Below are 23,568 nucleotides of genomic sequence, written 5' to 3' on the forward strand. Positions count from 1 at the left end.
TTTACATTTGAAACATCACTCTACAATTCTCCAAGTGATTACAGATATGCCACCTCTTAGACCAAAGATATAATAAACCAACTAAGATGCTTGCCTGGGGCTGGAGAGATAGCATGAAATTAAGGCGTTTAAGGCGTCTGCTGCAATCGGAAGGTGGTGGTTTGAATCCGGCATCCCATATGGTCCCCTGAGCCTGCCAAGAGCAATTTCTGAGCAGAGAGCCAGGAGTAACCCCTGAGCGCTGCCAGGTGTGACCCAAAAACAAACAAACAAAAAAAAGATGCTTGCCTTGCACAGAGCTGACCCTGGTTTGATTCCTGGTACCATATATGGTACCCCAAGAACAGTCAGGAATAATCCCTGAACACAGTAGCCAGGAGTAAACCCAAAGCACAGCTAGGGGTGGCCCAAAAACCTCCCCTCAGAAGAAATGTCAGTTTCATTATGTCCCCATAAACAATCTTAGATTGTGCCCTTATTTTGTAGAAGAGGAGACAGATTCAGAAGCAACATTACTTTTACTATCACACAGCAAGTATGAAACAGATTTAGAACTGAATATGGTTTGTAACTTTAAGGACTTTTTCCAGGGCCGGAGCAATTGCATAGTGGGTAGGATGTTTGCCTAGCATGCGGCTAACACAGGTTCAATCCCCAGCATCCCACATGGTCCCCCCCAATGCTGCCAGAAGTGATTCTTGAGTGTGGGGCCAAGAGTTACTAGAGCAGCGATGGGTGTGGCCCAAAAACAAAAGAAAGGGGCCAGGAAGGTGGCGCTAAGAGGTAAGGTGTCTGCCTTGCAAGCGCTAGCATAGGACAGACCATGGTTCGATCCCCCGGCGTCCCATATGGTCTCCCCAAGCCAGGGGCGATTTCTGAGCGGATAGCCAGGAGTAACCCCTGAGCATCAAACGGGTGTGGCCCAAAAACCAAAAAAAAAAAGAAAGAAAGAAAGAAAAAGAAAAAAATGGAATTTTTTCATCATCAAATTAGCTACCACTGCTCATAACACACATGATGTTTGCATTTGCATGATTTAGGTGTGGGTATATAATAAAGGCAAAAGACCTATACAAGAAAGGATATACTCACCATACTTCATACTCCCAAAGTAAGAGCAAAGAGCCTACATAGGTGGGAAGCAACTAGATAGACCCTGGCACAGCATGACTTACTAGGTAAGTCCTCCACACAGGACAAATGGGGAGGAAAAGCCAAACATCTTCTCAATGGAGTGTGGAGGAGAGAATCAGAAATTTGTTCATTTGTTTGTTTTGTGTTAGGGCTACACCGGGAAGTGCTCAAAGTTTACTCTCTCTATATACTCAGGAATTATGCTTATGGTCCCAGGGCACCATATGAGATGCCAGGCTTTGAACCCAGGTCAGCAGCATGAAAAACTAGCACCTTGGGCACTGTGCCATCACTAGGGCCCTACAACCAGAAGAAATCATTAGTTCAGGGGTTTAATAGTTCCTACAGATGCCAATGGCAAACAAAATTAGAAATAAAAACTGAAAGAAAAAAAGTGGGAAAGAGTAATAGAGAGGCAGAGAACAAAACATCCTGAAAAAAAATCAGGAATAAAATAAACATGCATATAGAAATACTTGTATGTGTGCATATAAGGGTGTGGGTGGGTGTAACCATTGAAGAAACTGTGGAAGTATAAACAGAAACTCTACTAATTTTGCAACTTCATGATCCTATAATTATAAAGAGAAAAGAAAAAAAATGAAGAGATACACCTGATGTAGTTAAGTGTCTGCATAGCATTTCAGAAATTCATGGAATACGGGCCTGGAGAGATAGCACAACGACGTTTGCCTTGCAAGCAGCCGATCCAGGACCAAAGGTGGTTGGTTCGAATCCCGGTATCCCATATGGTCCCCCGTGCCTGCCAGGAGCTATTTCTGAGCAGACAGCCAGGAGTAACCCCTGAGCACCGCCGGGTGTGGCCCAAAAAAAACAAAAAAAAAAAAAAAGAAGAAGAAGAAATTCATGGAATACGCTGGGCCAGCCAATCTGGCAAGACAAGCACAATTTCCAGGCTCACTGGATGGAGAAAGACATGTGCCTATCCCTTCCCATACAGCATATGAAGGTGCTTTCCAGTCAGCTGATCGCCATTTCTGCACATAATCATGCAACAGTAGAGAAAAAGGACAGCTACAACAACAATGAAGCATAACACTTTGAGTAAGAATCTATCTCAGGAGTGCACTGGCATTGTATTCTGTGTCAACCTCCACAACAATTCCCTTCTGTTTCTGATTCTAGAAAGCTTCACAGTGAATACACAGAATCTGACGGACTGGAAAAGTATACAAAGTCCACAGTACCTTCAAAGATAAGGGGTCCTGAGCTTGCTAAAACAAGAAATGTAAAGTTTAATTTATACGTTGACATATCAAGTCACTATCACAGTGAGCTTTAAATTGTTTCAGTGCAACGTGAGTGACCTGGCGGAGTAAATCAAGTGAAACAACAGCTGAGCCATGGCAAAGACCACAGAAAAGATTTCATATACAGCTTTCTACCGCCCTCATTCAATTATATTTCAAGCACACAGATTTCAAATCTGCACTTTACTAAAATTACTCATAACGGTATGGAAAATTTTTTTATATTTTGTGCATCAACTATAATAAAACACTTCTATTAATAAAATAACATTTATACATTCATACTTTAGATACTAGAGGAAAAAATCCAAAAAAAAGCATAGAAAAGATCTGGAGCTTTACTGTTAGTATGGAAGAATTATACATGCAGATGCTCCAAGTTTTCAAACTGAATTCTAACTGCCTCAATATTTTACCACTGTTGACTTTTTTTTTATTCAACACTAACATGGTTTTCTTTGAAATACTAATATCTTTACTCTCTAACCTCAGTTCTACATTTAGACAAAATGACCACTTGTATGTGAATATAATCCAAACACACTATAACACATTCTTCTTATGAATGTAAGTAAATATAACCAAACATACACCTTGTTTTTGAGTGTATTTGTTTTCTGGGTCACACATTGTAAAACAATGCATGTCCTACATGCTATACTATCACTCAAGCCCAAATATACACTCTAATGCCCCTTACTTATGAGAAAAAAATTCATAAGTTTCTTGGGAAAATTGGCAACAGCTATCAAAAACTTTTGAACATCTTTTCATTCAACAAGTCTAAATCTTAGAATTTATATAAGCAATTATTTGTCATATAAATATATTAAAGTTGGGGTCAAAGTGATAGCACAGCAGGTAAGATAAGCAAGTAAGATTGGCATATAGCTATCCAGATACAACCTCAGTATCCTATATGGTCCCCTGAGCCTTAAAAGAGTAATTTTTTTTTTGGTTTTGTTTTTGGGTCACACCCGGCAGCGCTCAGAGGTTACTCCTGGCTCCATGCTCAGAAATCACTCCTGGCAGGCTCAGAGGACCATGTGAGATGCTGGGATTCAAACCAATGACCTTCTGCATGAAAGGCAAACGCCTTGCCTTCATGCTATCTCTCCAGCCCCTTAAAGGAGTAATTTTTAAGTGCAGAGCCAGGAGAAACCTAAACACTACCAGGTGTGGCCCAAAAACAAACAAAAAAAAAAAATTTAAGTTGGGGGCCAGAGTGATAGCAGAATGAGTAGGGTATTTGGCTTGCACACAGCCAACCTGGGTTCAAACGCCAGCATCCTATAATGGTTCCCCGAGACTGCCAGGAGTAGCCCCAAGTTCAATTTGCTGAAAGCAACACACATCACTAGATGGGAGTAGTCCCTAAAAGCTATAAATAAATATGGGGCTGGAGAGATAATACAACAATAGGGCATTTGCCTTGCACGCACCAGATCCAACAGACAGTGGTTCAAATCCCGGCATCCCATACAGTCCCCCAAGCCTGCCAGGAGCGGTTTCAGAGCAGAGTCAGGAGAAACACCTGAGCGCCACCAGGTGTGACCCAAACCCCTCCCCAAAATAAATCTATAAATAAATAAAATGCTTTAAATTTAACTGCATAAGCTCTGACTGAAATTTTAAAAAATCACATAATTTTAATAATGCCATCATTATCCAGAAGCAATCTCAATAGCAACCAATTTCCTACAAAGACATTATCCAATCCCCACACCCAAAATTCCAAAACTGAATCACTGATTAAACAGTTGATTCACAGACAAATCTGAAAATATTAAAGTTCTAGTTTTACCAAGACTTAGGGCTTCCAACAGGAACTGAGAACAGGTCTCACAGCAGGAAGCTTGTAGGAGGGCAGGAGTGGTGAAAAGGATAGTAAATGAGGATGCTGGACAACAGAGGAGGGAATACTCTGATGGAGTGTGGGGCTTGAATAATTTATGAAAGTATGCAAAAACCTTAGTATTAACAGTATTACAAACCAAGGTCCCTAAAATTAAATAAAAATTTTTTAAAAACATTTATTACCCAAAGGGGCCAGAGCGGTGGTGCAGGCAGTAGGGCGTTTGCCTTACAAGTACTAACCTAGGACAAATAGCGGTTCGGTCCCCCAGTGTCCCATATGGTCCCCCAAGCCAGGAATGATTTCTGAGTGCATAGCCAGGAGTAACTCCTGAGCATACCAGATGTGGCCCAAAAAGCAAAAACAGAAAGTTATTTCCCAAAAAAGACTTAGGGCTCTGTGAGTTTCAAGGCTAAGGATTTAGAGGCATATATTGTATGTAGAAACCTGGAGGAAGAGGGAGGGCATTGCTCAGCACCTTAAAGTCACCTACCGTATTTTTTGTACCATAAGATGCAATTTTTCCCCCACCAAAAGATGGGGAGAAATGTCTGTGCATCTTATGGAGTGAATGCCACCTGGAGCTGAAATCTGAGTGCAGGGGAGAAGAGCATATACTAACCACTTGACATCTGCAAAAATATGCCGCCTTTACAGCACAGACATACCACATAGTATGAACAAACAGGTTAACGCATTATCATCCTCATATAAAGAGCTTTCGTTTAAGACTATTTGATCATTGCTGTGACTTTATTTTTTTTATATTAACAAAAAAGCATTTTAAAAAATGTGTATTTAGGGGCCAGAGAGATAGGAGGTAAGGCATTTGTTTGCCTTGCATGCAGAAGGATGGTGGTTCAAATCCCAGCATCAAATATGGTCCCCTGAGCCTGCCAAGAGCGATTTCTGAGCATAGAGCCAGGAGTAACCCCTGAGTGCTGCTGGGTGTGACCCAAAAACCAAAAACTAAAATAAAATTAAAAATGTTTATTTTCTCGGAGAGATAGCACAGCAGCGTTTGCCTTGCAAGCAGCCGATCCAGGACCAAAGGTGGTTGGTTCAAATCCTGGTGTCCCATATGGTCCCCTGTGCCTGCCAGGAGCTATTTCTAAGCAGAAGCCAGGAGTAACCCCTGACCACTGCCGGGTGTGGCCCAAAAACCAAAAAAAAAAAAAAAAAGTTTATTTTCTGATGTTAAAAAAAATTAGGTAGGGCCCGGAGAGATAGCACAGCGGCGCTTGCCTTGCAAGCAGCCGATCCAGGACCAAAGGTGGTTGGTTCAAATCCCGGTGTCCCATATGGTCCCCGTGCCTGCCAGGAGCTATTTCTGAGCAGACAGCCAGGAGTAACCCCTGAGCACCGCCGGGTGTGGCCCAAAAACCAAAAAAAAAAAAAAAAAAAAAATTAGATAAATGTGTTTAACCATCTGTGGACCACTGTATTGTAAATATACTTTGGCCTTGCAGACTGGTTGTTTCCAGCTGCCATCTCTTGCTTGCACCATTTGCTTTAGAATATTGTTTTCCTCGTTTTCCTCGACTATGTGTGTCTTATAGAGCAAAAAATATGGTAAATACCACTGTACCCCTCAACAAAAACTTTTTTCAAAAAGTCTTCTCTCAGCAAATGTGTTTTCTTGGGGAGGTCCAGAGAGCTAGGTGGAGAGCTTGCCTTTCGTGTAGTCAACCCTGGCTCAATCTTTGGCATTTTACATGATCCTCTGGGTTCCCTGGATTGATCTCTAAACACAGAATCTGGAGTAAGCCCTGATTATGGCTGGGATGACCTAAAACAACAACAACAAAATGTGTTTTCTTAAGGGCCAGAGAGATAACACAGGGGTAAGATGCTTCCCTTACATGCAGTTAAGGGCTCAAAAAATTGGTACCACTCAGTTAAGTACCCCATGCCCTGCCAGCAGTGATACTTGAGCACAGAGCCAGGAGTAAGCTCTGAGCACTACCAGATGTGGTGCCAAAACAACAAAACATGTGTTCTCTTGGCTCTACTCTGAAGACTTCAGTGTTAATAAGAATAAGGTTCCAGGGGGCAGAACAATATACAATGGGTAGGGTGTTTGCCGCACATGCAGCTGACCCAGGTTCAATGTCCAGCATCCCATATGGTCCTCGGAGCCTGCCAGGAGTGATTACTAACTCCGAGCCAGGAGTAACACCTGAGCACTGCCAGGTGTGGCCCAAAATACCAAACAACAACAAAAACAACAAAAAACAGTAAGGTTCCTTATCCCATAATCATAAACTAAGTCTCCCTCAACACGGCTCTCTCATAAGTAGAAGGCAACAAACTGGCCCCAGAGTACACAAGCAGGAGTGTGTTGTCACCTAGTTCAGAATCTCACACTCTTCAGGCCAGAGAACAGAGGGAATATCTCTTCCCCCATCCTTCCATCTTCAGTCTCCACAGTAGCCCCTTATCATGGAATCATGGCCTTTTCCTTATTCATCTGTCTTCCCTCCCAGGAATAGTGCTGAAAGCCTTGCTCTGAAAACTGTCTTTGGAAAATTATAAAGTTTGCTAAGTAAAGACTGTGATAAAGGTAAATATCATGTGTGCTCTCTACTAATTATCTAACTTTTTCCCCCAGTAGTGTGGGGGAATCAAACCCAGGTCTCAAACATGTAAGGAATCTACTTTATTGTTGAGCCACAGCCCTGGCTTTCTTCTCTTAATAGCAAGGTTCTTTAAAGACTGTTTGAGTCCATTTTACATTCAGATCAATATTAACCATTTCTCATCCCTTAGTCACCTCATCTTACCCCAAAAGAGTCCAGCAATAGAGAAGCTAGGCTTATGTGATAGAAACTACACCTTGCATGTACCAGGCTCTGGGTTTCATCTTTGATGGCATCCAAAACATACATTTTTTTCCCCAAGAGTCCAGCATGCAAATGAGTGCAAGTCGCTCCTAATCATCCAGCACTTAGTCATTCTTCCATAATTCCATGAGACTATTACCATGCAACTCAATTTAAACTATTACTAAGTCCAAATAAATGTCTTTTTGGTAATTTCAAAAATGTATTCCAAGTTCTGAGATGAATGAGAATAGAAAGCTTTTTCCATCATGTTTCCCTTTACAACAACCACAGGTCATAGGAAATCTGTTTGGCATGCCAATCACTGCCCATCGGTAAGTTCAATCAGAAACAAACTAAAACTTCAGGGCAGGAGTGGTGGCACAAGGGATACGGTGTCTGCCTTGCCCGCGCTAGCCTAGGATGGACCTCGGTTCTATCTCTCAGCGTCCCAGATGGTCCTCCAAGCCAGGAGAGATTTCTGAGCGCATAGCCAGGAGTAACCCTTGAGCATCACCAGGTGTGACCCAAAAGGAAAAAAAAAATCCTACAAACTAAAACTTCAAACTCATCAGCTCTACTGAGTTCCACAAAGGACAAGGTGGCAATGAGAGTGTTTCTTTTTATTTTATTTATTTATTTATTTATTTATTTATGGTTTTTGGGCCACACCTGGTGATGCTCAGAGGTTACTCCTGACTATGAGCTCAGAACTCGCACCTGGCTTGGGGGACCATATGGAATGTCGGGGGATTGAACCTAGGTCTGTCCTAGGATAGCGCAGGCAAGGTACCTTACCTCTAGCGCCACCACGCCGGCCCAAGAGAGTGTTTCTTTTTAAAGGGTCAACGTTCTCAGAATGCAATCTGGAAAGTGATTTGAATGTAACTTGAACCCAACTTTTAGGCAAATACAGAAAAAAAAAAAAAAAAAAGCTATAGCTACAGATTCTGACATGTAGCAAATCCAACTGTTCAATAAATAAGGCCAGAAGTGAGAGAAAAAAAAGAAAAGAAAAGAAAAGAAAAGAAAAGAAAAGAAAAGAAAAGAAAAGAAGAGAAAAGAAAAGAAAAGAAAAGAAAAAGAAAGAAACATGTCTCCTCCCTACTGTTCCTGGCATAAACCATCATCACTCCATTAAGGGAATTCAAGTTTTGTTGAATCACTTTCTTGTTTGACAACTGTCTTGAAAGCATCTCCATTACAGGATTTGTTCTGGCCTCTTTGATTAGTGTGTTGTTTGGAATTATAAAATGAAACAATAAAACAAATCCCATCTCTGTTTTCACTGTTAATAATATATGCTAAAATAATAATGTGTTTATTTTAATGGTATCTCAAATAATATTTATATAACAAGAAACCTAGTAATACCTTTTTATTAGTATTTTTTTATTTTTAAATGTTTTATTATTAAGCAATACTTTCTTAGGCACCAAACATACTGAAAAACAAACATTCAAATGATCAGACTTCGAGCTGAGCACCCTTTACTGACATCTGGACCACAAAGTACAAATGGACTCCCAGGAGAAATCTGATCACTTAGGACAAGTAACTTTAGACCTCATAGAGCACTGGAATATGATAGACGGAAATATGATCACATGGACCCAGAAGAAACAGATAGTTCTTTGATAGCTAACTTTGGAGATTTCTAGGCAAAATAAATATTTCTTTTTTTGTTTCGTTTTGTTTTGGTTTTTGGGTCATACCCAGCAGCGCTCAGGGGTTACTCCTGGCTCCATGCTCAGAAATCGCTCCTGGCAGGCTCGGGGGACCATATGGGATGCCGGATTCGAACCAATGACCTTCTGCATGAAAGGTAAACGCCTTACCTCCTTGCTATCTCTCTGGCCCCCAAAATAAATATTTCTTTGGTTTGTTTTAGCTTAGCCAAAAACCAAACCAAGGACCTAACACATGCAAGGCAAGCATTCTCTACCACTAAGCTATATCCCATCCCCCAAAATGTTCAAAAACAATTGTTTTCATCAAGGCTAGAAAGGTGGTACAGTAGGTACATGCTTGCCTTGCATGTAGGCAACTGAGTTTGAACTTTGGCCCCATATACAGTTTCCCAAGACCCACCAAGAGTGAAACTTGAGTGAAGAGTTGGGAATAAGTCCTGAATACTGCTGGAGGTAGCCCAAAAACAAACAAATGAAAAACATCTGAATTTAAGCCACAGATAGCTCAAAGAGTTCATGTGCATACTTCGCATGTGGGAAATGGGTTCAATCATGGGCACCACATTGTTCTGGGATCATCAGTATAAGTAGTCCTAAGCACTGTTGGGTGTAGATTAAAAATCAAAGTCAAAACAAATGAACAACCAAAAAAAACTTAATTTTAAATCTAAAATCTTTTAGAATTTTATAATGCATGGATCACTAATTTTTCTGCGATTATCCAAATGTCACAAAGATTTATGTTTAGATCTGGAGAAACAATACCGCCAGTAGGGTATTTGCCATGTCCCCAGCTTAACCAGCTTTAAACCTTTTGCCCTCCATTTGCCCCCAAGCATGGCCAGGAGTGAGTAAAGCCAGAAATAACCTCTGAGCATAGGGTTCAGAAAAAGAAAAGAAACAAAGACCCAAAGAAGCAGACAAACAAAATAAATTATACTTGGCTTCTCAACTCAATTAATAAAACAAGAATATCTCTTACATGCTACTAGATGGACACTGGAGTGATGAGGGATAAGTGTGGAACAGGAGAACTGGAAACTGAAAGAAATAATATCAATCTACCCTAAAGTTCCTCACAATCTACTTGGGGGCGGGGGAGGGTGTTTTGTTTTGGGTCACACCCATCGGCTCAGAGTTTATTCTTGTGCTCAGGAATTATTCCTGGCAAGGCTTAGGGGACCATATGGAATTCTGGGAATTATACCTGGATCAGCCCATGTGCAAAGCAAGTGTCCTACCTGCTGTACTATTCTTCTGGGCTCTAATTACTTATTTTCTTTGACACTAGTATTTATATTTTACTTTGGGTTTTTGATTTATGTTACCCTCCTTTACATCTTTCTTAAAAAATAATCACTTCCCTTGGGGCCGGAGAGATAGCCTGGTGGTTGGGCATTTTGCCTTGCATGCAGAAGGACAGTGGTGTGAATCCTGGCATCCCCGAGCCTGCCAGGAGCAATTTCTGAGCACAGGGCCAGGAGCAACCCCTGAGCGCTGCCGGATGTGGCCCAAAAACAAACAGAAAAAAATGTTTGTATCAGGTTGTCCAAAAGTAGGTTTCAATTCAGAGACTAAATCTAATTGCTAAGTACTAAATTACAATATCTAAATCTCTATGGAAAATGGTAAAAAAAAAAAAAAAAAATTTTTTTTAAAAAGAAGTCTTAACTGCTATGTCTTTCTTGGTGAGTCAGAGGCATCTTCATCTCCAGAAACTGTGAGCAGTAGAGTAGACTCCTCACATCCTCCACCTAAGCCCTTTGAAGGAGGAGGAATGACCTGTGCTGGGAAGAGACTAATGGAATGAAGCTTAATTAAGAACCTAAGAGTTGGCTGGAGAGACAGCATGAAGGTAAGGCATTTGCCTTGCATGCAGAAGATCGGTGGTCCAAATCCCCCGAGCCTTCCAGGTGTGATTTCTTTTTTTTTTTTTTTTTTTTTTTTGGTTTTTGGGCCACACCCGGTAACGCGCAGGGGTTACTCCTGGCTATGCGCTCAGAAGTCGCTCCTGGCTTGGGGGACCATATGGGACGCCGGGGGATCGAACCGCAGTCCGTCTCCTAGGCTAGCACAGGTAAGGCAGGCACCTTACCTCCAGCGCCACCGCCCGGCCCCATCCAGGTGTGATTTCTGAGCATAGAGCCAGGAGTAACTCCTGAGCGATGCCAGGTATGACTCAAAAACAAACAAACAAAAAGAACCTAAGAGTCCAGGGACCAGAGATATAGCATGGAGGCAAGGCGTTTGCCTTGCATGGAGGACGGTGGTTTGAATCCTCACATCCCATATGGTCCCCTGCACCTGCCAGGAGTGATTTCTGAGTGTAGAGCCAGAAGTAACCCCTGAAGGCTGCCGAGTATGACACCCCACCCCACCCCCAAAAAAAAAAAAAAACAAAAACTTAAGAGTCCAGATACCAGAGAGAGAACTCAATGGGCTGCGTGAGGCCCTGCTTCAATCACCGGAAACAACCCCCGAGCTCATGCCAGGAATAAGTCCCAAGCACCATCAGGAGTGTCATACACACCCAAAATAAATTATTTTTTAAAGAATCTGAGAATCCCAAAAAAGTGACTTGGTCTCCTTTCATGCATGAGGCTGCAAATTCAACCCCTGGCAATACTCCAATCTCCAACCCAAAACAGAGTACAACTCCTTGCTGAACCCAAAAGGGTATATGTGTAACAAGCAAATGTATAATCCCTGGCTCCACCATACCAATGAGAACAAAAGTCTGAGAAGGGCAGGAGAGACAGCTTATAAAGCTGGAGAACAAATTACACAGGCTGAATCTGGGGTTGAAACCCTGGCTCATGTTCTCCCATGCACTGCACCAGGAGCAGTCTCACCCCAGCGCCATCAAATATGGCCCAAAATCTGGGGCCGGAGAGATAGCATGGAGGTAAGGCATTTGCCTTTCATGCAGAAGGGCATCAGTTCAAATCCCGGCGTCCCATATGGTCCCCCATGCCTGCCAGGAGCAATTTCTGAGCATGGAGCCAGGAGTAACCCCTGAGCACTGCCAGGTGTGACCCAAAAACCACAAAAAAAAAAGGGGGGGGGGCCAAAATTCAAAGAAAAAACAATAAAATCTGGGTCAGAGAGGGGAGGGCATTTGCCTTGCAAACGGTCAACCCAAGTTTCGTCCCCAGCATCCCATCTGGTCCCGAGTCTGCCAGGAGTAATTCCTGAGTGCAGAGCCAGGAATAACCAACCCCTAAATATCGTTGGATGTGACCCCAGAACAAATTAAAAAGAAATATACATCCCAAAATCTGAGAGCCAAACCCTACTGCTTTGCTGCTATATGACTATGGTAGGTTATTCAGAAAGCCTCTAAGCCTCAGTTCCTCTCAAAATACACTGAAAATAGCACATATTTTTAAGACTTTCTGTAAGTAAATGTATACCTCCAACACACACTTCTACAGGCAAAAATTGTAATTTACTCTATATGAATATGGTCTTTCTGACTATAGTACTAAATCCCAACCTAGGATCAGCCAAAGTTATGGCCTGGGTTGGAAAATTATGATTGATAAAACTTTTTATTTAATTATGTTTGAGAACTACCCCCAGACATGCTCAGGGTTCATTCCTGACAGAGCTCAGGGACCATCTGGGGTGCTGGAATAGAACCTGGGTCAGCTGAGTACAAGGTAATTGTGACTATCTCTCCAGCCCCTTGATTAGAACTCTAAACCACAGTCACCAGTACCAAAGAAGACATCAGAGAAAGAAGTTTTTATGCAGTTCAACCACTCTTCGAAAAACGGCTTATTGTTCCTAGAATGAACCCAGCCACTCTTCATTAGGAAAAGCTCTGCTACTAAATTCCGGATCTCTCAATACAACTGGCCTCTGTGAGTATGTGTAAGCAACTGTTTCTAGCAGTTTGATTCAACCCAGAAGGAAAGACATTTTACAAGGAAACTGAACAGAAATCTCTCTATAGGGGCTTGGAAACCTAATATAACAGGTATACCGCCTTGTACTTGGCAAACCCATGTTCAATCCCCAGAACCCCATATGGTTCCCCAAGGCTGCCTGGAAAAGGAGGGAGTGGGGAGGGAGCGAAAGGAGGGAGAGGAATGTGAAAGGAAGGAGGGAGGAAAGAAGGAAATAAGAAAGGAGGAAGGAAAGAATTCACTACAGCTATAGTCCTGTGGCAGCCCTTATATTTTGGTAGCCTTGGATTCCTTAGAGAATGCTTTCTTGATAAAAGCTGCTAACCCCACCATCAGACATCTCAATAAGTTTCAAGCAGGGCCCTTGAGCTCAAGTGTTTAAAGAAACTCTTAGGAGGTGAGTCACAAAAATGTTACAAGATTACATTCTGATGCTGACAGGTAGAGCACTAAACTACAAAGCAAAGAGTGCATTTTACTCCACGCCTATCTAAAAATGCAGAGATTTTGGCTGCAAAGCAAGATTGGAAACCAAGGAGTAAGAGATCATATCTCAATGTTTTTATCAATACAAGCTGCTTAGTTCTGACAGGAGACAGCTCAAAGGACTGGGGCACTTCTACAAGCAGGAGCACAAGGATTTGATTCCGAGCACCAATGGCTCCTGAGCACCATCCGAAGTAATCCTGGAAACTACTGGGTGTGATGCAAATACAACGAGTCCTTCATTATTGCTTACTCTTTAAAAGTATATAAAATATGGGGCCAGAGAGATGGGCATGGAGGTAAGGCGTTTGCCTTATATGCAGAAGGACGATGGTTCAAATCCTGGCATCCCATATGGTCCCGAGCCTGCCAGAAGCGATTTCTGTGCATAGAACTAGGAGTAACCCCTGAGCGCTGATGGGTGTAACCCAAAACAAAACAAAACAAATCAAAAAGTATATAAAATATTAAGTGGAAAAAAGTGCACCACTACACACTTTTTTTTTTTTTTTTGGTTTTTGGGCCACACCCAGCGGTGCTCAGGGGTGACTCCTGGCTGTCTGCTCAGAAATAGCTCCTGGCAGGCACGGGGGACCATATGGGACACCGGGATTCGAACCAATCACCTTTGGTCCTGGATCGGCTGCTTGCAAGGCAAACGCCGCTGTGCTATCTCTCCAGGCCCCACTACACACCTCTTACAGCAACAAATATATACATACTATCAGAAGCTGGAAACTTTTTGTGAAACTAGCACATCTATAGATTAGGGGGAAATTATTTCACTGGAACAACTTTTGGGTCAGAAATCAGGCAATTCATAGCAGAAGTCACCTAAAAATTTCACTTTCAATTTGTCCTAAGAAAAGAATACAATAAATAACTATAGCAGAACATAGACCCTGTTTATGCAATATGAAAAAATAAAGTATCAAGAAACCTAACTTAGAAAAATTTTCCCTATAAACACAAAATGAACAAAGCTATTAAAAATTAACAATATGCAAACTATGTAGTTAAATAGCTCTTAAAAATATAAGAGCTAAAATTGTTTATTGAAAGTCTGGACACCTGGAAGCTTCAAAGAGTAATAAATGATGAAATACAATAGAAAATAATAACTTGTTTAGGATAGTTTGATGTGGGTTTTCCTCTTTGGGTTCTCACATTTCTACATTGTTGTGGGTTGCTCTATTATTGTAATAAAACTAAATGAACTTAACTGAGTCTCCTTGGAAAGTGAACTGGACAACAGACACCAGAGGAAAGTAGACTTACTGATCTCAGCTATTCTGAGACAGCTTCTATGAAAAGACCGTTAGGTTGACAAATAAAGAGAAGGCTCAGTTTTCAACCTTGGTTGACCACAGATTGGTATTTAATTTGTAGATCTCTCTTTCCCTAACTAAGGGGACAACAATATCTTCTCTGCCCATTTGTACAACTTTAAGGGAACAAATAGATCTGACTATCAAAGGGGCCATAGATATAATACAGTGGGTAGGACACCTGCCTTGTACACAGTTGACCTGAGTTTGACTCCCGATACCACATCTAGTTCCTCCTACCCCAGAAAAGGAACTATCAAGGGAGTTTTTCCCCTCTTTTTTGGGGTGTGTTTCACATTAGCAGTACTCAGGGGTTTCTCCTGGCTCTCTGCTCAGAAATCACTCCTGGCTGGCTTGGGGGACCATATGGGTTGTCAAGATTCAAACCATGGTCAGTCCTGGGTTGGCTGTGCTATCTCTCCAGCCCCGCTTTTCCCCTTTAACCTTGGCTATTATTATTGTAAGATGTTCATATCAATATATATTGCTACAAAAAGGCAACTGTTTAGGATACATTCCAAACACAATTTAAATGGGTATGCCTTCCAAGAAATCTGGAATTTGAGGTCATACCTTTTTATATGCAGTACTTAAATCATCTATAAATCTGCAATATATAAATAATCTATTCACCTACTATTCACCTTAACACTGGATTTTTTTTTTTTGCTTTTTGGGCACACCTGGTGATGCGCAAGGGTTACTCCTGGCTATACACTCGGAAATCGCTCCTTGCTTGGAGGACCAAAAGGGATGCCGGGGATCAAACCACAGTCGGTCCTAGGTTAACCACGTGCAAGGCAGAAACATCCTACCACTTGTGCCACCACTCCGGCCCCAACTTGAAAATTTTTTTAATTTGTTGCAGTAAATCCAATCACTGATGAAATTTATAAAGCATACCCCCAAAACTGTGGATTTTCAAAAATAACCTAGGAAGAAGCTGGGGCTGTCACTCAGGTTAAGTACCTGCCTTGGGCCAGGGAGAAAATTCAACAAGCTAGAGTGTAAGCATTGCATGATAAGGTCAAGGCTTAATTTTCAGCACTGCCTGGAACTCCAAGCACCCTTGAGCACTGTCAGATATGATCAAAAAATACTTTTCATGCAGCACCTGCTTTGCAGGAATAAGACCAAGAGTTCAGTCCCTGGCACAAGCCTCCATACTGAGTGCTCTCCAACAGCTCTGCAATTCAGGATCGCTGGTGGCTCCATACAAATGTACCATCTCTGAGCCCTCCAAACACAGCCCCTGCAAGCAAATGAGGGATCCCTGCAAGCACTCCAATAGAAGAATGTACAAGCACACCTTCAAGTGTGCGATCCTGGCAAGCACCATCATAGAAACTGGCAAGCACAATCCAAGGATGTGGACACCTCATCCAAGAGAGTGTGGCTCGCAATCCTCCCCGCCCTACCTCCATCATCACAATGACAACAAAAAGGAAAGGAAGGAAAGGTGAAAAAAAATATCACCTATGATTGTTAATACCAGTTTCCCGGGGCCCGGCAGTGGCGCTAAAGATAAGGTGCCTGCCTTGCCTGCGCTAGCCTTGGATGGACCGCGGTTCGATCCCCCGGTGTCCCATATGGTCCCCCAAGCCAGGAGCAACTTCTGAGCACATAGCCAGGAGTAACCTCTGAGCGTTACCGGGTGTGGCCCAAAAACCAAAAAAAAAAAAAAAAAATACCAGTTTCCCAGGCCACACACAGACTAATTGACCTAACTCCTGGGTAGACAGGAACATTTGTCCTTCCATGGATGATTCTAGTGTCTTGCTCTGATGTTGTAGCTGTTATTACTGCTATTACTACTACTTCTATGACATTAGTTGTTTTGGGGGGAGGGTTTTTTTTGGGGGGGGGGGGTTGGGCCACAGCCAGTGATGCTCAGAGGTTACTCCTGGCATGAGTTCAGAAACTGATCCTGGCGTCGGGGACCATATGAGACGCAAGGGGATCAAACTGCAGTCCATCCTAGGCTAGCACGCACAAGGCAGATAGATGCCTTATGCTTGCGCCACCGCTCTGGCCCTGTATATCATTAGTTTTAACTTCGCGTATACCTACTGATCAGATGACAGTGACTGCTCTCCCACTTTACCTGTATTATCTCATTTAATCCTTAGAACAATTGTGTAAGTAGCCACAAGGAACTCCTTCCTTCATCCTTATTTTATATATGAATATGCTAGAATAATAATAGATGATTTGGGGCCAGAGCGATAGTCCAGCGGGTAGGGTATTTGCCCAGCACGCGGGCAACACAGTCTTGATATCCAGCAACCCATATGGTCTTTCAGCCTGCCAGGAGTCATTTCTGAGTGCAAAGCCAGGAGTAATCCCTTAGAGCTATGGGGTGGCCCCTCCCAAAAAAAGGGAGAGAGATGACTTGACTCGTGCATAGCTCCAAAGTCACAGGACTAGTAAGTGGCAGAGTCAGAATGCACAGCAAAACCTTGTTCATCACTGAGACCAAAGCAGTATTACAGCCAGGTAGGTTGCTTGCCTAGCACACAGCCAGTTTGGGTTTGAGCCCCAGAAGCCCATATAGTCTCCCAAGCACTGCTAGGAATGACTCCTGAATGCAGAGCCAGGAATAGCCCCTGAACATCACCAAGTATATCCCTAAACCAAAAACCAACAAAATAAGAAAAGGAGAGGAGAGGAGAGGAGAGGAGAGGAGAGGAGAGGAGAGAAAAAAGAAAAGAAAAGAAAAGAAAAGAAAAGAAAAGAAAAGAAAAGAAAAGAGGAAAAAAAGAAAAGAAGAAGAAAAAGAAAAGAAAAGAGGGGGCCAGGCGGTGGCACTAAAGGTAAGGTGCCTGCCTTGCCTGCGCTAGCCTTGGACGGACCGCGGTTCGATCCCCCGGTGTCCCATATGATCCCCCAAGCCAGGAGCAACTTCTGAGCACATAGCCAGGAGTAACCCCTGAGCGTTACCAGGTGTGGCCCAAAAACCGAAAAAAAAGAAAAGAAAAGAAAGAAAATCTTCTATATTAATTTCCAACCTAAGACAATAATAGTCATATCAAATTGTTTTAACTTAACTAAGACATTGATTTTGGGAGCCAGAGAGATAGCATGGAGGTAAGGTGTTTGCCTTGCATGCAGAAGGTTGGTGGTTTGAATCCTGGCATCCAATATGGTCCCCCTGAGCCTGCCAGGAGTGATTTCTGAGCAAAGAGCCAGGAGTAACCTGAGCACAGCCAGGTGACCCAAAAACCAAAAAAAAAAAAAGACATTGGTGGTGGTGGTGGTGGTGGTGGTGGTGGTGGTGGTGATGGTGGTGTGTGTGTGTGTGTGAATATTTACATACACAACAGTGTGTGTGTGGCGGGGGTTTGTTTCTAGGTTACACTAGTGGTGCTCTAGGGTTTCTTCTAGAGGTACTCAAAGAGAGTATGGTACCTGCAATTGAACCTGGGTCTCTCACTTGAGTAGCAAATCCATTGAGCTCTCTCTCCAACCCATACATTGCATTTAAAGGACACAAATAAAACAACTGTCTACAAAAAGTGTAGTGAAATCAGATGCTGACAAGGGTCTTGTCTACTTGCACACTTTCGGTATTACCAGCATCAATCATAACATCTTGTCTGTCTCCCCTTTAAGAATGAGCTCCAAAGCCTGGGGACCTGGTATGTCTCTTTAGCTGTAACTTCTTGGGAACTGGTATGTGACTAAAGATAGGGTTTAACAAATGAATTCATTATAAATCCATAAACTGTTTGGTGACTGTCCTAGAAAATAAAGAGTTCTTCTATAGAGAAGACAAATCTGTCATTTATGTTGTTTCTGAGAGATTATTTAAAGTCAACAGATAAAAGGGAAGGTGCATCCTAGGAAGGTGCAGCCTTTTGGTACAGTCTACATAAAATACCTTAATAACACTCAAGACCTATTTTGTATGTCTGCAGGTTGAGACTGATGACCTTAATGTAGTAGAAAAAATAGGGCCGGGTAGGTGGCGCTGGAGGTAAGGTGTCTGCCTTGCAAGCGCTAGCCAAGGAAGGACCTCGGTTCGATCCCCCGGCGTCCCATATGGTCCACCCAAGCCAGGGGCGATTTCTGAGCACATAGCCAGGAGTAACCCCTGAGCGTCAAACGGGTGTGGCCCAAAAACCAAGAAAAAAAAAAAAAAAAAAAAAAAAAAAAAAAAAAAAAAAAAAAAAAAAGAAAAAATAGTAGAATGTGAGACCAATGTAACTCTAAGAGCTCTTCTAAGGAGCAAGTTCTATTATTCTATGTGATGATACATGCTTTGTTTCTCACATTGTACCTTGACCAACAGGCTAGCAAAAAAAGATACTACAAAGCATTTTTCGAAGTCCCTCGGATCTAGGGAAGAGTGAATACACAAGAATGAATCTTTCAAGGTAGTGGAGACAATAGATACAGTTAAGAATAAAGAAACTTCCAGGCAGGAAATAGAGAAGACAACAGATACAGAGAAACTAAGTAAGAAAGCAGCAATCTAAACGTTAAGGATCCATGGGAGAAATAGATTGGAGTTGCCATAAGAATCTGGAGAAGGGGGCCGGGCGGTGGCGCTGGAGGTAAGGTGCCTGCCTTACCTGCGCTAGCCTAGGAGACGGACCGCGGTTCGATTCCCCGGCGTCCCATATGGTCCCCCAAGCCAGGAGCGACTTCTGAGCGCATAGCCAGGAGTAACCCCTGAGCGTCACCGGGTGTGGCCCAAAAACCAAAAAAAAAAAAAAAAAAAAAACCAAAAAAAAAAAATAAAAAAAAAAAAAAAGAATCTGGAGAAGGAAATGATACTTAGTCCAATGAATTGGAGCACATGTTTTTGCATGCAGGAGGCCAGGGTTCAATACCCACTTGGCCTCTGACCATCATCAACAACATCCCACACACACGGGGACAGGTGTGACCTAACAACAAAAATAACAAAGAATTCAGAGGACTACAGAAATGACTCCAAATGCTTAGAAAGCGTTGCCTGGCATGCAGATGTCCTGAATTTAATCCTAGCGCTAAATGGTGACCCCAGCAGTGCTGGGAGTAACTCCAAAGATCCCCTACACTACTGAGTATGCTCACTGAACTATCCAGCCCATGTGGCAGGCCCGGCTGATGTACCTGGACACTGACTAGTGCAAGGACCCAAAAAAAAAAGGAAGATAAGGACAAGGAGGTAGAGCACTTGAATGCCTGTGGTCCTGGCTTTGATGCCTGGCACTGCAAAATTAAGCTTTCTTGGTTACTGTAAAATGGAAATAGAAATTAAATTTAAACAGTTTATCAAGAATTGTTAGTTTGAAGAACCCTTTATCAGTTCTAAAGTGTCTTAGAATAATTAAAATAAAACTTAGTGCTGCTGGGGCCAGGAAGGTGGCGCTAGAGGTAAGGCCTTGCAAGCGCTAGCGTAGGACGGACCACGGTTCAATCCCCCGGCGTCCCATATGGTCCCCCAAACCAGGGGCGATTTCTAAGCGCATAGCCAGGAGTAACCCCTGAGCGTCAAACGGGTGTGGCCCAAAAACAAAAAACAAACAAACAAACAAAAACTTAGTGCTGCTAAAAACAAAAAATGAACCTATATAGGAAAAGCATTCAGAATAGCACTAATGGTCTGAGCAGAAAAGAGGATGGAAAATACTGGGGTGAGGAAGACCTGACCAGAAACAATCAGTAAATTCGGTGCTCAAAAAGGATCGGATCTTTAAGATTATTTCACTTAGTCACACATACATACACACACACACACACACACACACACACACACACACACACACACCACACATATCTTAGGGATGCTGTCCCATCTACACTGTAGAAAACAGTTCATTGTTTTGGTTGGGAGGGGAGTTGGGGATATTTAGGGGGGTTGGAGTTTTTTGTTTGTTTGTGGGACACATCTGACAGTGCTCATAGCTACTGCTGGCTCTGTGCTTAGGGCTCACTCCTGACAGAACTCAGAGACCCAACAGTAGTGCCAGAGATAGAACCCTGGTAGACTATGTGCAAGGCATCTCTCTCCAGTTCTAGTTTACTCTTTTAAATTATTATTCTTCTTAATATAAAAAACCATAATCAGTACTGCTGATTTCAATTTTTTAAAACTAAGAGATTATTTTCCTCTAGAAATCATGAGATATCATTTTTATTCTTTTAATTTTGTTTGTTTGTTTGTTTTCTGGGCCACACCCATTTGACGATCAGGGGTTACTCCTCCCTAAGCGCTCAGAAATTGCTCCTGGCTTGGGGGGGACCATATGGGACGCTGGGGGGATAGAACCATGGTCCATCCTAGGCTAGTGATTGCTAGGCGGACACCTTACCTCTAGCGCCACCTCTCCAGCCCCGAAGTGATATCATTTTTAAATATTTGTAATTTTTACTACTATTTACTCTTTCTGGTATTGGACCACCAATTATCAAAACAAAAAGTTTTAATTCAGAGGCCTGAAAGATAGCACAGCGGTTGAGTGTTTGCCTTGCAAACAGCCAATCCAGGACGGATGGTGGTTCCAATCCCGGATCCCATAAGGTCCCCTGTGCCTGCCAGGAGCACAGAGCCAGGAGTAACCCGAGCACCACCGGGTGTGACCCATAAATACAAACAAACAAACAAAAATGTTTTAGTTCATCAAAGTCTAATATTTTATAATCCCTATTTACCAACAATACTAGAAAATACCAAATTCCATATTATATTCTAAAAACTATGACTCTAGTAGATTAAGAATAAATGGAGGACCAAATGAGACCCAAATTAGAACCAACTCAGAAGAAAATAGGATTAACAGAAAAGAAAAAAGGGAGGGGGGCAGAAAGATAGTACAGTGTAGGGCGTTTGCCTTGCTAAGGACCCATGAATGGACCAAGATTCAATCTCCAGCATCCCATATGTTTCCCTGAGCCTGCCAGGAACAATTTCTGAGCGCAGAGCCAGGAGTAACCCCTGAGCACCGCTGGTTGTGGCCCAAAAACCAAAACCAAAAAAAAAAAAAAAAAAAGCAATACAAAAATATCAGTGCACAAAATACAACACATCAACTTCAATGTTCTACTGACCAATTATTTCTCAACATCCCTGTCAAACTATTTTAAGAATATGAAATCTTACTCTATAAAAAGCAGGTTCCCATCCTCTCAACTTCACTCAATAGTTAGTGAAGCATAACACAACAACAGGCTTCAGATTTTGCTTCCTATAAACACTTAAAATATTTATCTCTTTTACATAAAAGTCCACTTTGTGACCAAAAGCCACAAATACACAAGATCTGACTTTCAGTTCAAACACTAACTTTAAAAGTAAGCTTGACAAAGGTCTTTTCCACGTTTACCACTTAAATTTTTAACATGATACAACATTCCACTCTCAACAGTCTCCTTTGTTGGGAACATGTACTGCTACCGCCAAAAACTCCTTAATGAAAATTAAATCTATAAATAAAATTAAAATCTAACCACACCAGGCTGACAAAGTAGGAATTGTTAAAAAGTGAAATCTGAATTACAGATGCTAAAAAGGTACATTTACACAACTTTACAGAGATGAATAAGCTGAGCAATCACCAAAATTAAAATCTTTCTTGGCAAGTAGAGCGTATAAAACAATATTCAGTAATTCTAGGTCATTGTGGTGTTATTTTCCTTATCAATTCCCTCTCTGCATCAATGTTACTATTCTCCCAGTTCGTTGCTAAGCCAAAGGTGTCCATGGTCCAAGATCCCTCAAACCCAAGACTCAACAAATGCCACTAACATAAACTAATATAATAAAAGCAACACCTTCAAAAGCCATAATATATATAGACATATAGATATATCTATATATATTGGGTAGTGTGGCATAGGAACAGGCACATGGCAGACTGCAACTGTTCCCCGACTCTATCTCTTCTGCACCATCACTTCCCAAAGGACTAGCGATTCTCAATCCCTTCCCTGCCACCGCTACTAATGAAAAGTCTGTTTCAAGAACTGAGGAGGCCGAGAGGTCATTCTTTAATAAGCGCACCCCACTACTAATGCACCCGGAGGCAATACAAACAGACCCGGTGGCTCTATCCCTCACAAAAAAAATAAAATAAAATAAAATAAATTTTTTTCAGAAACAAAACTTCTATATTCAAAAGCATGATGTAATAAGTTAAGACTCTTGGAAAACCCCCATCCTCCATCCGTATGGCTGGGCAAGATAATAATATAATAATAATATTAATAATAATAATAATAATGGAAAGCCAAAAATTCGATGTAGTTAAGTTCCACTGTACCCAAACCAGGTCTTTATTTAACGTGCAGCAACAACATCACACACCCGGGTCTTGGTCTTCGTCAGAGCGTCTGTGCCAATACCAAAGCACAACAAAGGCAAGTTGAGGAGGCAGGCGCCTGCCCTGGCTGAGTTGCTTCTACTCTGCACGGTCTGCATTCCCAGCTCCCCCCACCTCCAAAAAAAAAAGCAACCAAGAGGGGGTGGGGGGACCCTTCCGTATCCCACCGGGCCGCCCCCCTAAAAAAAAAAAGCAAACAAAACTGAGCGCCTCTCCTCTCCCTCCATCCAGCTTTTTGTCTGGGCCGGGCCCTGGGGGCATCCCAGCCTGGGGCTCCCTAGCCTCAGCCTCGCAGGCACCCCCCCATCTCCCCTGGCCTCTGGCTCTTTCTCCACACCCCATCACTCCTCTGCACCCCGACTTTCAGGCTGTGGATCTCTGTCACCTCTCTTTCTCCAGAACCCCTCAAATCCTCCCCAGGCCTCATCAGGGGGTTGGGAAGGTGACTCTGGGCTAGGCCTGCGGTTGGGATGTCGGGGTGAAGGAAGGCTCAGGTCCAGGGGCCCACCCTGGGGTGGGGTCTGGGAGAGGAAATGAGAGTGAGTGAGCAGCACACACAAAGCCGGCTTTGACCCCCCAACTGTCGACCTGTCTGTCTGTCCCCCCGCTTACTCGCTTGCCCAGCCTGTGGGAGGGAGATCCGCCATCGGGGGGGTGCTCGGCCCCACCATGCTCCCTCCCTCCATCCCATCTCAGGGCCGCCCCTCCCCCTCCCCCAAAGTGCACCCCAAAGCTGGATGACAGCGCTGGACCTCGTCCCC

General features: G+C 42.8%; 1 protein-coding gene across 1 annotated transcript in view; it reads right to left on the reverse strand.

Moving 5' to 3' along the window:
* The window catches only part of CLASP1 (cytoplasmic linker associated protein 1), a 270,724-nt gene that overhangs the window by 246,999 nt on the left and 157 nt on the right, over nucleotides 1-23,568 (reverse strand). The window lies entirely within an intron of this gene.

This window comes from Suncus etruscus, chromosome 5 (assembly GCF_024139225.1).
Source record: "Suncus etruscus isolate mSunEtr1 chromosome 5, mSunEtr1.pri.cur, whole genome shotgun sequence".
In the NCBI taxonomy this organism is placed as follows: domain Eukaryota; kingdom Metazoa; phylum Chordata; class Mammalia; order Eulipotyphla; family Soricidae; genus Suncus; species Suncus etruscus.